Source organism: Grampus griseus, assembly GCF_964374135.1.
Source record: "Grampus griseus genome assembly, chromosome: 1".
Lineage (NCBI taxonomy): Eukaryota > Metazoa > Chordata > Mammalia > Artiodactyla > Delphinidae > Grampus > Grampus griseus.
Window position 1 is genome coordinate 164,779,397 of NC_139017.1, and position 17,273 is coordinate 164,796,669.

The window sequence follows — 17,273 nt, forward strand, 5'->3', positions numbered from 1 at the left end:
CAGAAATGGTCCCCAATAAAGAGATTCATGGGTGAACAGGAATCTCCAAGAATTGCCACAATAACACACAGGGGTTTCCTTCTAAGGTTTGTGTGCACAAATGTGGTCCCATCAACAGAGAGACTGTGGTCCAACACTGACACGTGTGAAGGAGAAGGATGCCAGCTGCCTCCTTTCTGGGGTTCCTGGCCCCCTCTTGTATCTCTTCCAGGGCTGCCAGGAGGTGGCGTCTCCCATGTTCTCTGCCGACAGCCAACCACTCCGGACTGCACATCTTGTTGCTCCTCTTGGACCAAAGCCCCCCGTCTGCAGCCCCCACTGTGTCCTCAAACGCCGCCCAAACCAATGCTGCCCAAGGCACTGGTCCATCGGTCCTTGTCACATTGGCCTGGACACCAGCACACCTGTGACTCGCCACTCATCCGTCCGTAGCTTTGAGTTTCCCAGGCCATTGCCAATTCCTTAGCAACTGTCAAAGATAAACAAAGCTGGACATGAGTTAAAACGGCAAAAACAGATTTTATTCAGTAACTACCGACAGTAGGGGTATTGCTGAGCTCCACGCACTTTGCGCAGAGGTGACTAGGGCATTTTAAAGGGAGAATGAGGGAGTAGGGAGGGGAGAGACTGGGAGACTGGAGGCCCTATCCTTCCTGATGAGTGCCTTTCAAAGGGATGACTCTCAGGTCCTTGGAAAAGACACTCCTGAGTTGTAGGAGTTACATATACATCTCAAAGGGACAGAAGGAGAATAAGCCTTCAGAGACCTAGGTCAGGCATTGGCTAAAACAAACAGTAAATTCTTTTGACAGCCCTGAGCTTTTCCAGACAGGAAGGAACTCAAAAGCGGGTTCTGAGGTCTCAGGGACACAGCCTTAGGCTGCTAGAAGCCATGCTAGGGTTGGTCGCGTCTCTTAGTGTAGGGGTTTGGATGCAGTCATCGTGTGCCAAGAGTTCTTGCATTTCTCCTTACCTATCACCCAGATCCACACCCTTGGGCTCCCGACCTTGCTGTTGCTACCTGCCCGCCTGCCACCCACCTCAATTCTTGTCCACAAGCTGCCAACAGCACCACCCCAAATGCCACTTGGACATCTGACTCTGCAGCCTGCTTATCAGCTGCTGGCAGGGGAAGGACTCAACTTTCTCTTTGCTTGGGTTTCTGGTGCCACAACTCTCAGCTTTTACACCAGGAGCTTTTTCCTTCCCCAGTGTAACCATGAGCCACTAGCAAGAGTTCCAGCTACTGCCTCACCCTGTGTGGAGGAGCCACCGCCCACACCTGTCCAAGGCCCCATAGCCGAGCCTGGCATGGCCACATTCCTTCTTCCCTATTGTCGCCTGTCCCGGGGAACACAATTCCACCTACAAGTGAGCTGATGTGGATCCATTAACCCCCCACCCAGTCTATTCCCACCCCGACACCAAACATGCCCAGGTAAATTCAACCCCCAAGTGAGAGCAAAGTTCAAATTATTTTCCCTGGTGCACCTAGGCCTATGTAAATAAACAGCTCTAACCATGCAGGAGGGTAGAGTTTTACAGTGTTATCCAGTGTGGTTTTTGTTCCTGAATCCTTCCCCTCATCAAGAAGCAGCTAGGGCATTTGAAGCTTACCCTCCAGGAAGTCATGGAGAATGCAGCAAAACAGAAAGTCAATTCTTAGCTTTTTTAGTTTCAAAATAGACCTTTGAAATTTATGGCCAAGGTCATATTTGAAAAAAAGAGGGTGGGGGTGGGGAGGGGAAAAGGCTGTTGAATTTTAAAACCTAAGTCATGAAAGATTCAAAGCACAATATTTATGTCTCAATAAATTCAGAAGAACGTGCAAGAAAGTAAAAGCAGTTTTTCCAGCTGCAGGATTGAGAGGAGAGAGATGAGTTGGGGAGGAGAGCAGGGAAGCTTAAGTGTTAGTGTGTCACTGAGAAGGGGCCCTGCTCCCTGCCATCTTCAATCCCTGGCCCATTCTCAAGAATAGAATTGACAGTGGAATCCCGTAAAGGCTCACAGGGGACCCAAGAGCAGAGAATCACCCTTGCTGAGGCCCCAACCAACGCAACAGTTGACTGCAGTTGTATGAGCAGTCCCAGCCAAGACCAGCAGAAATGCCGCCCAGCGCAGCCCAAATAGCTGACCCACAGAAACCTGAGCAAATAATATGATTGTTGTTATAAGTCACTGAGCTTGAGAATGGCTAATTACACAGAAACAGATAAGTGAATTTGGACAAAATCGCTTTATTTGTTTACATTTGTACTGGGAAAAAGAAATAAGCAACAATCATTTCTATAGCAAGAGGGTTACGTTTTTAAAGATGGGTAAACCTATGTATGCTTTCTATATGCAGAGAAAATGTCTGGAAGGTCACAAAAGAGACTGAATGATGGCTGGAGAGAGGAGCTGCGGGAGAGGGAAGCATACTTTCCACATGTTTGAGAGTTTATAAACGTGCATTACATTTATAATAAAAGGAAATTCATTGAGTACTTGGCTATATACCAGGCACTGTGCTAGGCATTAGGATCAAAAAATTGAGCTAGACATTGTCCCTGCCCTCAGAAAGCTCCCGGCCTAACGGTGACAGCCATGCAAACAGACCACTGACAGCAGAGAGAGGAAAGGCATAAAGAAGCAAATGGACAATTTTATGGGGCGGGGCGGGGAATGAGCACGCTGGGACAGACTGAGAAAGTTCACAGAGGAGGCTTAAAAATAAGTCAATGCTGGTGGCATAAATGGGGGAGGACCTGAGAGGAGGGGTGGAGGGGGGAGGCACGTCCCACCTCTGGGCTTCAGACCTTCCCTCATTCTAAAATGAGGGAATCAGGCTAAGTTATCTTGGACACCACTTCCAGTTCCGAAGCCCTAGGCCTTCCTTCACCTTCTCTCCCTCTGTTCAGGTAGCATATTCATCACACGGTGAGAATAAGAAAACGAATACCATATGTAGGCGAAGCTCAACATGCGGAGAGAGCTGTAAACTGGGACTCAGGGATGTGAGTTTCTTACTCAGACTTCTGCAGGCAGATATTGTTTTGTCTTCTGTGATTCAAACACCACATGTGTGAATTTCAGAGGTCCGGTGTAGGGGAGGAAAAATATTTCCTCTACCCATCTTAATTAAGTTCCTCAGTTGGGGCTCTGTAACAAAAGATAGATTAACAAGAGAAAACAAACAGAATTTTGTCAACATGTATATTTCATATAAACATGGGAGAAACTCAGAGATGAGTAATTTAAGGAGGTAACTTAGAACTCAGGCTTAGGTAGCTTATGTAGCTTATCTTTGTTCTTCAACAAAGAACAATAGATTTGTAGAGCAATGGCAGGTCAAAAGAAAGAAGTTTTAGGCTTCAAAGGGCAACAAGCTGTGTGAAAGTAAATACATGGGGGAAAATTAATGGTTGGTTGGTTTGTTTGTTTGTTTACAGTAATGTTTGTCTCTGGTCTGATAAGAGTCCAGGGTCATAGTAAAGGAAAATTTATATCCTGCCTTTAAGCAGAACTGGGAAAGGTATAGAGAGCTTTTCCTGCATTTGCTATTTCTTAATTGCCTTCAGCTCAAAATAATTCTTACATTAAAAAGGGATATTTTGACATATTCTCATTTACTTCACAAGTTATGTAGACCAGCCATCCATCTGTAGATGGAATCACTGAAAAAAAATGGGGAATTACAAAACAGAGGACAGTGTCTTATCTTGGCACCCAAGGCAAGTTCCTAGAACCTCAGCAAACGGTGCAGTGGGTTGGGAAAGAACACTGGAGTCAGGAAACTGAGTTCAAATCTGGATCCAGCTGTGTGACCTTGGGCAAATTACTCACTCAATGATTCTGTTTCTCCATTTACATGTTATTTACAAGTAACTGAGCCTCTATGAACCCACTCAAGACTTAAAATCAATTTCAAACATAATCACATTAAAACACACACACACCTCTGAAGGCAAAAATGAGTAATGAGTATTTTTCCTGGAATTATAGTACACATCACATAGCAAAACTTCCCCCAAATCTTGGCTTTGTAGGGGAGGAAAAATAATTTGCCTTTTACACTTATGAGTTCTTAGCTGAGACCCTTGTAATAAAAAATAGAGAAAAGCATAAAAGAAAAAAGCAAACAGAAGTTTATTAACATGTATGGCTCATGTATACATGGGAGATACCCAGGAAAAATGAGCACCCCAAAGAGGTGGCTTTAGAATTCAGGATTAAATACTATGTTCATAGGGAAAGAGGTAAGGGGATGTAGGCCTCTTAGGGGAGAGTATGTAATTTGGTGGAAAGATGAATGGGCTCTTAGAAGAATATGTGGGAGATAAGATAGTTTGTGACAAAGTTACCTGGGTGTGGTATTGACATCCAGTCTCCTCTCCTATGATAAGAATGAATCTTCCCCTGTTAACGAAATTCCCAGGGAGGGGATTTATGACATCTGAGTTTCTTTGGGAGGATTTATCTTTAGGCAGATAGGGGAGTTCAGAGAAAGCCTGTCCGTGCATTTGTTGTTTTTCAAATGCCTACAGTTCAAAATAATAGATATATCAAAGCAGCATACTTTGGGCCGCGGCATGGCCTAAACGCCTACAGTCATATTTTGTGGTGGCATTCTCTACAGCCTTCAGCTCTTTCTTCAAATTCCTCTCCCTTTAGCAGCTGCCACAGTTGTCCCTCTCTCTGTCTCTCTCACTTATATCTTCCAGCCCCTCTTCACCCTCTTAGCTGCTGATGCCCCTCCAGCCTCACCCCCCAGGTCCAGCTATTCCTTTCTTATGAAGAGCAGTAACTCCACCTAACACCCTCCTTAGATGATTATCTACAACTATTCATTAAAATACTTTTGGTCTCCAAGACTGGATGAAGAACACAGACCTTGCCAAGTGTTTGGGAGGATTAAATAAGAAAAGTATGTCTAGTGCTGAGAGAGAGAGAGCAGATACAGCAGATATGTGTTCCTCTTTTTGCCTTCCTTTCTCCTGGACAGTAGTGGATATTCAGAAGTGGAAAATGGGGCAGAAAAGCAAGCTGCCTTAAGGAGAACTGTCAACCACTGAAAACCAGACTTTGTACTGAGATTTTGGGGTGTGTGATTGAGTCCCCTCCCCACTACACACACATCTTTCTAAAGTACCCCCAATCCCCCTTCACCCAGTCACACTACTGCCCTTAAACATTCTTCCTTGTGGCCACTTCACTACCTGACTCTTTCCCCACCTGTTCTTAGCTACCTACCAGTAGGTATCCATGGAAACGTCCCTAAATAGGCAGGCAAGTTACTCACTGATAAAGGACCCTGCTCTCCCTTCTTGCTACCTTGAAATCCTTGCTCTACCCTTCTCACAAGGTATTGGTAGTGTCACCAAACCAAACATGGGTCCACTCACCCAATGTACAGCAAAGTCAATCTACCGACAGCAGGTTGCAGTAAAGGAGAGTGCAGCTTTTATTGCAGGACACCAAGCAAGGAGAATGGGCAGCTCATGCTCAAAAGACCTAAACTCCCAGATGGTGTTCGGGGAGGGTTTTTAAAGGCCACATTTGGGGTGAGGGTTGCAGCTCACAGACTTTCTTCTGATTGGTTTGTGATGAGGTAACAGGATGGTGTTTCAGGAATCTTAATCATCAACCTTCTGGTGGCAACCAGTCTAGGATCTACATGATTGTGGTCAGCAAGGAGTCACCATCCTCCATCTGAGTATGTGTGTGTGTGGGGGGGGGGGGTCTCAGTATCTGAAGAACAACTCAAAAATATGCATCAGATAGTTATGTATATCCCTTGAGGAAGAACTAGGACTCTGTTTTATCCACTGAACTATTGTTTCTAGACTGCTTTTCCTTTTTTTCTTCATTCCCTCACCTCCTTAATTAGTAATTGCTTGATTCTGTTCTTTGGAACTCAGGGAAGTCCTAGGAGACTAAAGCCTCTTTCGACAATCAAGAAACAGGGGACACAGAGGGGCTTTTGCACCTGGGAAGGCCCCACAGAATCCTGCTCAGTTTCAATCCCTGCTTTTCTTTGATACTCCTCAATCCTGAGGGGAAGGGGGTGGGATAATGAAGGGAATACAGTTTTGAACTGAGAGGTTAATCATAAACCCAGCATGGGAACTCGGTTTTAGGGGAGCTCAGTTTCACTAGTTCTAGTCCCTGTGAGCAAAAACCAATTGCACCCAGTCAGTGCTACCTCAAAACATGCTATGTGGCAGTTTCTTCTAAAGTTAAACAGTATTTACCACATGACCCAGCCATTCCACTCCCGGTGTTACCCAGAAGAGGTTAAAGTACATGTTCACACAAGATTTATACACAAATGTACATAACAACTTTATTTGCAATAACTAAACACGGAAAACAGCACAGATGTCTATCTGCAAGAGAATGGACGAGCTGTGGTCACATTACGGAGTCCAAGCTTGTACTGCCCACCACACAACAGGCCAGCAAGTCAAGAGACAAGTTGTTGGACAAGGAAGAGTGAATTTACTCAGAAAGCCAGGAGGCCAAGAAGTGTAGTGTCCCAAAGAACCAGCTTACCCGAGTTAGAATTCAGGCTTCTTTTCTACTAAAAGGGGAGGGTGGGCTGGGGGGGTGGCGGGGGAAGGAGGTAGCTGGTTGCTGTGAACTTCTTGGTGCTGGAACCCTTTGCTCCTGCAGCTGTCCCTGTAGGTCAGGTCACCGTGTTCCTATAAACCTCCCACAAGACAAATGTTATTCTCTGTTCTGCAACTTTTCATGTCTATAGGAATGGAAAAGTGTTACACATTTAAAGGTCAGAGCCTTGAGGATGGGCTATCTTGTATATTTCAGGCTACAGGCAACATTCTTTCACAAAGGTGCAGAGTCAGCATGACTCAGCACAGGCAACAGAGCTCAAGGGTTAGCGCTAAAGGACTAGATCCAATATGGAGTCAGGCTTGTTCTCTGTTACAGTCACTCCATACAATAGCACCAGCAATAAAAAGGAATAAACAGGCAACCACACAGATGAATCTCAAAAACGTTATGCTGAACAAAAGACACATGCCACAAAAGTGCACATACTAGATGGCTCTATTTACATGAACTTCTAGAAAAGGCAAAATGAATCCATGGTGACAGACAGCAGATCAGTGGCTGCCTGGGCCCAGAGGTTGGGGAGGTGGGAGGATAACTGCAAAGCAGCAGGAAGAAACTTTGGGGGGTGATGGAAAAGTTTTATATCTTAATTGTAGTGGTCATTACCCAAGTGTATATACATTGTCAAATCTCATTGAACTGTGCACTTAAAATGGGTGCATTTTATTGGATGCAGATTCATCAGTAAAGTTGAGCTTTTAAAAAACTGTTCTGTTTCTGCAGGTCTCAGAGGCAGGCTCTGAATACAGCACCTGGTATGTAACAACTGATAGTAGTTATTCCAGTAGCCCAAGGAAAACCATTCCCAATCCCAAACCTGGGGTGCCCTGGAGAACAACCCCCAGAAGTCTTTCTCACCCAGGGTTGGGTTTGTGCAAGTTCAAAAGCTGATTGAAAGGGGTTTCCTAACTCAGCTCTTCCTGCTGTGCCGGAGAGCAGGCCTGAACTATTTCAGGCCCAAAGGCAACATCCTTGAGAAGTTCTATCTGGAAGGAGTGGGAGATCGCCATGGCAACCTGTCCCAGGCCCAGCCCTGGCCAGCCTCCAAGGCACACAAATAAAGCCATCGGAATGTGGTGCAGGGCAAAGGGTGGGGTGGGGGGAGAAAGCTGCCAAGTTTCCATGAAAACCAATAATGTGAGGCCTGAGGCCCTGGGAGCTGTCAGGGAAGCTTGGGCCCCCACACGATCAGCCCCAGGGAAATATAACACGTTCACAGACAGACAGACAGACTTGTACACACACCCTGCTTGGAGAACAGCAGCGCTGCTTTTTGAAAAAAGAGGCCTGATGAAATGAGAGCCCTGGCTTTAGAGCCTGACAAACAGCCCTTCCAGTGCCCAGTGATACTTCCTAGTAACCTCAGGCAAGTTTCTGAGCCAGTTATCTACTTGGCCCACTCCCTCCCCTCTTTGCGCAGAGGTCACCTTCTCCCTGAGACCTTTCCCGGTAACCTTACATCAAACTGCAGCCTCCCCTGCCCCAAACGCCTGCTCTGCTTTATTTCTCTTCAGGGCACTTAGCACCACCTGACATATGAGACATTTCACTTATTCATCTCGTTTGTTGTCTTGTTCGTGTCAGTTCCACAAGGGCGGGGATTTTTGTCTGTCCATGCTCTCTCACCAATGCCTAGAACAGTGCCTGGCACATAGTAGAAGTGCACAAGGAACATGACGGAGCATGGACTTCTCTGTACATCAGCTTTCTCATCAGCAAAATGGGGATAATTCTACCACTGTGGGGTTAATGGGAGGGTTAAAGGAGTGGGTTTAAGGCTGTGAGGTAGGTGCCCAGCCCTTAGTGGGGTTCCACTACGGCAGCTCACAGTTAGAGTCTTCATTTAGTGAGGCTTAATCGTGAGCAGGTTCCTCATTACTGCCCTTCTGCACTTTGGTCCACATTTAAAAACAACTTTCCTGGGTTCTTACTTGCTACCCTGACCCGAGTCCAAGAACTTACCTGTGTCCATGTTCTGCAAAATCACTAGATATTAAAGACAATGTAATCAGAGATTTGATGCACAGAGGCATTTCTCTCTCTCTAAATATTTGTTAGGAGACTGAGCAAATGAACTATTAATTCACAGGAAAACAAGGTCTTAAAAATGTACAGATGGGGACTTCCCTGGTGGTGCATTGGTTAGGAATTCATCTGCTAATGCAGGGGACACGGACTCGAGCCCTGGTCTGGGAAGATCCCACATGCTGCAGAGTAATTAAGCCCGTGTGCCACAACTACTGAGCCTGCACTCTAGGCCCACAAGCCACAACTACGAGCCCCTGTGTCACAACTACCGAAGCCCGCGCACCTAGAGCCCGTGCTCTGCAACAAGAGAAGCCACCGCAGTGAGAAGCCCGTGAACCGCAACGAATAGTAGCCCCTACTCACCGCAGCTAGAGGAAGCCCTGAACACGCACAGCAACGAACACCCAACGCAGCCAAAAAACTAAAATTAATTAATTAATTAAAAAAATTTTTTTTTAATGTACAGACGGTTTGTACAGGCAGGAAATGTTTAACCTGTCAAAGGAGAGAACAGGTATTTCTTGCCTTCTTAGACTGTGCCAGGTGGCGTGTTAGGCACCTGACATGTCTTATATTGTTTCATCCTGTGTCAGCCTTACAAGGAATGTATCCGAGAATGAACAAACTGAGGTCAGGACACTGGCCTGAGGCCGCAGAGCATTAAGTAGTGGGACAGGAGTTGAACCCAGAGCTGACAAGCCCCACAGCCTGTGTTCCTCCTGCCGCCCCACCCCACCTCCTTTGAAAATTCATTTGGTAAAAGGCCTCTTTGCCAAGCTAGGGACTTTGGATACATTCTGTTGGCAATTCTTAAAAAAAAAAGCAACTGATTATAAATATATGGGAACTACTAAGGAAGGAGGAATTATTTCTGCCTGAGATAAATCAGAAAAGCTACTGAGGGGAGATGGGACTGTTTCGGGACTTGTATTTCTATTTCATTTAACTCGTGTTTGCAGAGGTTATCACAGGCTTTTGGTTCCAACACATGACAATGAACAGCACCTTCTATTCATATGAGTTTTCCATCTTGTCATATTTTCAGCAGGTCATTCCTTTGGGATCCGGTACTTTTATCTATAGCCGTTTACATCACTTCATTGCCAGCATTTATCATGTTCTGGCAACGGCCACTTTCCGAGGGGCTGAAGCCTCCAACTACAAACCTTTAAGAAAGCAGAGAGTGTGGAGTTTGGAGCCTGCTTGAACCAATTCTCCTGTTCAGTGACTTCACAGAGGTGGCTTGAAATTAGCCAAGATGAGAGCATTTACTCAGCAGAAACCGACAAATGCTTTAAACCCAGGCTCTTTTTTGTTTCCCCTAGAGAGTCGGTTGTTAAACATTGCACCAACACACAATTGGCTTAGCTATTGTGAAAGAGCAGAGAGAATCCTGGATACAAGTCAGAAAACTTGAGTCTTAACCTCGTGATATTACTAACGCACTTCAACCTCAGGCAAGTCATCTCACCTCTGGGGCCTCAGTTCCCTTTTCTATTAAATGGAGGGAGATTGACTAGATTCAAAAACCAGTACTGCGACCCAGCAATCCCACTACTGGGCATATACCCTGAGAAAACCATAATTCAAAACGAGTCATGTACCAAAATGTTCATTGCAGCTCTATTTACAATAGCCCAGAGATGGAAACAACCTAAGTGTCCATTGACAGATGAATGGATAAAGAAGATGTGGCACATATACACAATGGAATATTACTCAGCCATAAAAAGAAACGAAATTGAGTTATTTGTACTGAGGTGGATAGACCTAGAGTCTGTCACAGAGAGTGAAGTAAGTCAGAAAGAGAAAAACAAATACCGTATGTTAACACATATATATGGAATCTAAGAAAAAAAAAAAAGGTCATGAAGTACCTAAGGGTAAGACGGGGAATAAAGACACAGACCTACTAGAGCATGGACTTGAGGATATGGGGAGGGGGAAGGGTAAGCTGTGACAAAGTGAGAGAGTGGCATGGACATATATACACTACCAAATGTAAAATAGATAGCAAGTGGGAAGCAGCCACATAGCACAGGGAGATCAGCTAGGTGGTTTGTGACCACCTAGAGGGGTGGGATAGGGAGGGTGGGAGGGAGGGAGACGCAAGAGGGAAGAGATATGGGAACATATGTATATGTATAACTGATTCACTTTGTTATAAAGCAGAAACTAACACACCATTGTAAAGCAATTATACTCCAATAAAGATGTTAAAAAAAAAACAGTATTGTTAGGCTCCCAAGTTATTCCTCAAAAAGAAAACAGTTTAGAAGTTCTTCAGGCAATCTTCAATATTAAAAAGAATGAAAGAAAGAAAAGAAAACCATGCATGAATCCCCTGATAAGACCCAATAGGTTAACTTAAGGAATAAATTGTGTTTACTGGTTAAAATCTTTCAAAATCTGAAACTCAGGGGAAAGACAATAAAAGCAGGCAGCCCTCTGCTCCCCTCAATCCAATATATTGAGCACCGGAAATGGAGCAGTCACTGCTGGTCACTGAAGCTATCGTGCTGGGGAAGACACAGTCCCTGCTCCCGGGAGTTTGCAGACTAGGGAGGTAGATAGACAAGCAGGCGAGCATCGTAATAAATGGGATCCACGCTCTGATGCAGGAAGAACCAGGCTTTAAGGGAGCACAGAGCAGGGGCACTATCAGTGTTGGGAGAGTAGAGGATGGCTTCTCGGGAGAAGAGACATCTAATGGGAATTAAAGCCCAGAGGTCAAACAGGGTAGGAACACTGGGGGAATTTTGCAGGCATGGGAAGTAGCTGAAAAGCATGGGACTAGCTGATGATGGAAAGGCACACAGGGCCTTTTGTATCAGGTAAGGGAGTTCAGAATTTATCTTTAGAGTACCGGGAAACCATTGAAACGTGTGTAAACAGGTGAGTAATTTGAACATTACAGAGCTCATTCAGGCTGTTATGTTGGGCAGGAATGGAAAGGAAGCAACACTGGAAGCTGGGGGACCAGTTCCGAGGCTCTTGCAGCAAAACAAGAGTCTGGTGACTTGGTAGAGTGTGAATGCATTAGGGCGTGTGTAAGTACCCTGAGGCTGCTGTAACAAAGTACTGTTACGAACAGGGTTCTTGGCCTTCCCCAAGCAATAGAAATTGACTAGAGGCCAGACCAGAAATTCAGGCATGGTTTTATTGGCTCCTCTGCTGCAGCAGGGAGGAGTGAGAACAAAAACATGTTCCCTTGCTTGCTCCGTCACCAACCGTCACCGAGGGGGTGGAGAGCTTGTTTCTTACATGGGGTGAGGGTAGGGATGCGTCCAGAGGTCGGGCCAGAGGGGTGGCTTAGGTGGTGTTGTGTGCAGGGGGCATGCGCTGCTTTTGCTCCCGACACCCTGTTTTTTCTCCAGGCTCTTCAAAAGTGGCATTTGGGTTTTTCGGTCTCTTTGTATCTTTGGGGTCCAGAATTTGTCCCAACTGCCCATGCAGGCAGTTATTTTTAATCCCATATAGTTTCTTTGTATTTTGTTGCTCAAGGAGAGGTGTGTCAGGTGCAAGCATTGCAGCACAGCAGCAAAAGTATCCCAGGTCCCAGCAAAGGGTCCCAGGTCCCAGCCTGTCTCAGTACCACAAATTTGGCGGCTTAAATAACAGAAATGTATTCTCTCACAGTTCTGGAAGCTAGAAGTCTAAAATCATGGTGTCAGCAGGGCTGAGCTCCCTCGGAGACTCTGGGTAGAGTCCTCCTTCCTTCGCCCTAGCGTCTGGTGGGGCCATCAATCCTTGTGTTCCTTGGCTTGCAGCTCTATCTCTCCAATTTCTGCCTCTGTGTTCTCCCTGTGGGTCTTTGTCTCTTCACGTCGTATTCTATAGACACCAGTTGTATTGGATTAAGGATCTACCCTGCTTCAGCATGATCTCATCTTAACTAATTGCATATGCAACGACCTTATTTCCAAATAAGGTCCCATTCTGAGGTTCTGGGGACTAGGAGTTTTGTGGGGGGTTTTTTGCGGTACGCAGGCCTCTCACTGCTGTGGCCTCTCCCGTTGCGGAGCACAGGCTCCGGACGCGCAGGCTCAGCGGCCATGGCTCACGGGCCCAGCCGCTCCGCGGCATGTGGGATCTTCCCGGACCGGGGCACGAACCCATGTCCCCTGCATCGGCAGGCGGACTCTCAACCGCTGCGCCACCAGGGAAGCCCAGGACTAGGAGTTTAACACAGCTTTTAGGGGGACACAATTCAACTTGTAATAGGGAGAGATTTAAAAATTGAATCAATAAAACTAATAAATTTATTAGGTATTGAGGGAGGGGCAAATAAAGGTTAGAAGTCAAGGGTTGCATGTTGATTTCTGAGTAGATGGTGGTCAAGGGAACCAAGTAGGGAACACAGGAAGGGAAGTGGATTTCAGGGAGAAAGTGATGAGTTTCATTTTGGATGTGTATCAATTTAAAAATGTGTTCCCCAGCAAAAAAACAAAAACCCAAGGCTATGGGGGTTTCCTTTTCCCATATAACAAGACCAGAGGCACGCAGTCCAGAGCTGGTACAGTTGTACCCCATTGCCATCAGGAAGCCATGCTCCTTCTGTCTTTCCAGTTGCCAACATTACCATGTAGGGCTTCACCCTCCCGCCTGTGTGTCCTGGTCACCTACAGGCTACTCCAACTCCAGCAGCTACATTCCAGACAAGCAGAAGACGAAGGAGGTGAAAACACGAGGAAACTGTTAGAAAAGCAAAAACATCCCAGAAACCCTAAGTCTGTGTGTCATCTGGCCACCTCTGCCTGCAACGGAGACTGAAGCAGACAGTACTTTCGCTGGCACATTGCCACCCTGAACAAAATCAGGGCTCTGTTAAAAAGAGATAAAGAGAGAGTAGATTTGAGGTAGAAAAGCAGCAGTTTCTGCCACAGTCCACCCCTTTGGCTAGCCAACATTCAAACACACCCTTCTTCCCATAAATAAAAAGCACTTACCCCTCCCCAAGAAATACAGCTGCAAAGTTCCATCTCGTCACCGACTCCAGTGAGAAGTCCAGGATCCTTAGAGGCTTAGAGTCAAGATGTGGCTTCCCTTGAGCAAGGATCCATAAGCTTAAAGCTGAAAGACTAGTTTCTCTCCCCAACAGTAGTGAGTTATAAATGCAGTTACCGATGTAGATACAGATATAACTAGAGATAGGCGTAACTTCAGTGATCACTCATACCAGTGATTGATTGATCACATTTTCAAACCTCTTTGGGAAGAGGGGAGCATGGCAAACACCCAGCTGCCCCTGGTCCATGGCGCTCATACAATCCCACTGGGCAGGAACAGTGAGCATTCACTGTCCTGGCAGTGGAACTCCTTGGTTAGCTCCTTAGCAGCCCTCGTTCTGGCCTCTGGAAGGATTTTCCTTGTTTGCTATTCCGTACTGAAACCAGATAGCACTTTTCAGATGGCGCTTGAACCCAGTCAAAACTCAGATTGGGACTTGAACCCATGATCCCTGACTTAAGAGGGAACTTGAACCCACTGTCTTTTTTTTTTTAATACACTTATTTATTTACTTATCTTTGGCTGCGTTGGGTCTTGGTTGCTGTGCCTGGGCTTTCTCTAGTTGCGCGAGCGGAAGCTACTCTTTGCTGCGGTGCGCGGGCTTCTCATTGCGGTGGCTTCTCTTTGTTGCAGAGCACGGGTTCTAGGCGTGTGGGCTCCAGTAGCTGTGTCACGTGGGCTCAGTAGTTGTGGCGCACGGGCTTAGTTGCTCCACGGCACGTGGGATCTTCCCGAACCAGGGCTCGAACCCATGTCCCCTGAATTGGCAGGTGGATTCTTAACCACTGCGCCACCAGGGAAGTCCCCCCACTGTCTTTTACTTGAAACCACTCACCTGGTGTCTGGACTTACTGAAGCTCAGGTTCTTTGTCTCAGAGCAGAAAGAATTCAGCAGAAGGCAAAGCAGCAGGCAAAGAGTAAGTTTATTAGCACGAGACGCTTGTGAGAGATACAAGCGGGCAGGTGAGAAGGCTCTACCCCGAGGACTGAGAGGACTTTATTTTTATAAGCAAAAGAAAAGTGGGGAGGGGGAGAAGACCACCTTCTTCCTCATTTGGGTGTAGATATCAAGGCTTATGTCATTAGTTCCTCCTTAAACCCTATATGTTCTAACCGGGACTGCCATGGCGCCATTTAAATCACATGTATATTAGCGGAAGGGTGGTAACATATACTAAAATCTGGTAATTCATCTCAGGTTTCAGTATAATGTCTCCTTTCACTTAGTTTTTTTCCCCTTTCACCTCTATTCCTATGTTGGCTACAGGCAGAAATGCTACTCTTCAAGGACCATTAACTTCCTGACTTCATGTAACAAGATTCAGACCCCATATCTATTGTCCTGTGTTTCAGGTTTGTGGCTTGAGTGTGCCTGGTCTTCCTTCGAGGTAGCATAGATTGTTACTAGGTTACTGGATTCTTTTCTTGAGTGGTAATTAGCCTACAACAGTCTCCCAAACTCCCTTAAATTTCCCTCTCTGTCTTTAGTCCCCTAAGTGGAATTTTTTGTTAAAATACATTTATTTATCCTACTCTATCCCTATCCCTGTGACTGCACCTGATTCGGGCACTGGGAAGAATACCCTTCCTGGAGGCTGTCAAGCTTCAGCAGACACTGCTGCTCACATAGATCAGGTCCCATCAATGCCTTGGGGGTTTCACAGGCTGTACTGAACAGCCTGGGGGATTCTTTGATAATCCAAACCTTCAAGATCTTAGCAGGCTTCCTCTATTTGTTTCAGTTCTATGAATAACCCTCATCAAAAGATCTTGCCCAGCTCTTTTCCAGAGCTGAAAATTGGCAGAATATGCCAACCCCAAATATGCTACTTTGCCATAAGGATTATTTTGAGCTAAAGACATTTGAAAAGCAGCAGGTACAGGAAGGACACTCTGACCACCTGTGCCCACCCCCTACCCATTGCACTTTTCTTGCTGAAAGCAGGAGATAAATAACTTCCTAGTGCAAGATGCCAGGAGGAAAGACACATTCCTACCACCAGAGATGGGGGGTGGAAGCCGGAGAAATCTATACAAACAGACCTTTTTAAAACAACTCATCCTACCTTGGTCTCCCCATATGTTTTACTTTTCCACAGTTGTTCCTCTTTGTTCAACTAAGTTTATAAACTTAGATGGGGGGGTCAAGGGGGCGGAGGTCAAGGGGGGGGGTCTTCATTTTCCTATGGGAAATGTCCACACAAAAATCCATGTGCTTTTCTCCTATTAATCTTAGTCAATTTAATTCTCAGGCCCAGCCAGAGACCCTGCGAGAATAGAGATACAGTTCTGCCTCCCCTACAGACTTAAGTCTGAAGACCTGATTTTTTACCTCTGTATTCTGCCAACCTACTTCTCACTTAAAGGTCTTTGTCTTGAGACAATCCAAAATGAAAGATGGGGGAGGGCTGGAGCGGGGGAGGAAACGCCCAATGCCCTCTTTGCTGGTAGACCTACTCCCTTGAACTGGCACATACTCCTTAATGGAAAAGGGGCAGGAAATCAGTACACAGCAACCTTCTAAATGTTTTCTACCATTTCCTCTAGCCCTGATTGGCATGGCTCTGTCCCAACATGTAGCAAAAAACAGTTTGATCGAATGCCACTGCATAACAAAGCTCACCAGCTTTCCAGGCTGCAGCCGTGGGGACCTCATTAACTACCATTCTCCTCCACTCAGTCAATCCCACAGATTAGGGCCTGTGACTTCCAGAAACCACCTTAAAATACTAAAGTCTACATGCATCAGGGTTCTAAATTGTAAGCAACAGAAGCTGATCCTGGCTGATTACAGAGAAAATAAATGTATTTAAAACAATCTCAATAGCCCACAGAATCTGTGTGAAACTGAAGAAACTGGCTCAAGATTAAGCTTCCAAGAAAAGGATTGAAAACCAAAAACCTGGCCTGATGAAGAAACTGCTGCTTCTGCTACTGCAGTTGCCGCCATGATGTGCTAATGCCGCCATCTGCATTTCGACCAGAAGCTCCATTTGATTATAACCACCGCTACACTGGTAATGCTATCACTTGTGCATCAAGAGCTCAGCTCAACTTGAAAATGCTGTATCCCTGAAAACAATTCACCTCTGCCACTGCCAGGAAAATGGTTTCCACGCCAAGCCTCCTTCCTCAAATTGTGCCATTCTGAATCAAAGTTTCATATGGGCGAGTCCCATTGGTGGAGAATAGCTCACAGGCCTAAGCCTGACCACAAAAGAGACTGGGAAACACCTTTCTGAGGAAAAGGGACTGATGAGGCTGGAAATTCCCCCAAACAGAGCAAAAAGTACTGAGAATCCAGAAAACATAGCTATGTGGGGCATTCAAGTGGAGCAATCTGGTAGATGATGACTACGCGTATCTGTAGTTTGGGAGAGCTACCTGGGCTTGGGAGCATAGAGGTGGTATTACGGTTTGAACTGTGTCTCACCAAAATTTATATGTTGATATCCTCCTCTCCATTACCTCAGAATGTGCCTTTACTTGGAGATAAGGTCTTTCCAGAGGTAATCAAGGTAAAAAGAGATCATGAGAATTGGCCCTAATCCAACATGACTGGTGTCCCTCTAAAACGGGGAAATTCGGACACAGAGAGAATGCCATGTAAAGATAAAGGC

The 17,273-nt window shown here is 45.8% G+C and overlaps 1 protein-coding gene across 1 annotated transcript in view; it reads right to left on the bottom strand.

Moving 5' to 3' along the window:
* LOC309832950 (large ribosomal subunit protein uL5-like) overlaps window positions 1–17,273 on the bottom strand; it is a 480,093-nt gene that overhangs the window by 442,832 nt on the left and 19,988 nt on the right. The gene's annotated exons all lie outside the window — the stretch shown is intronic.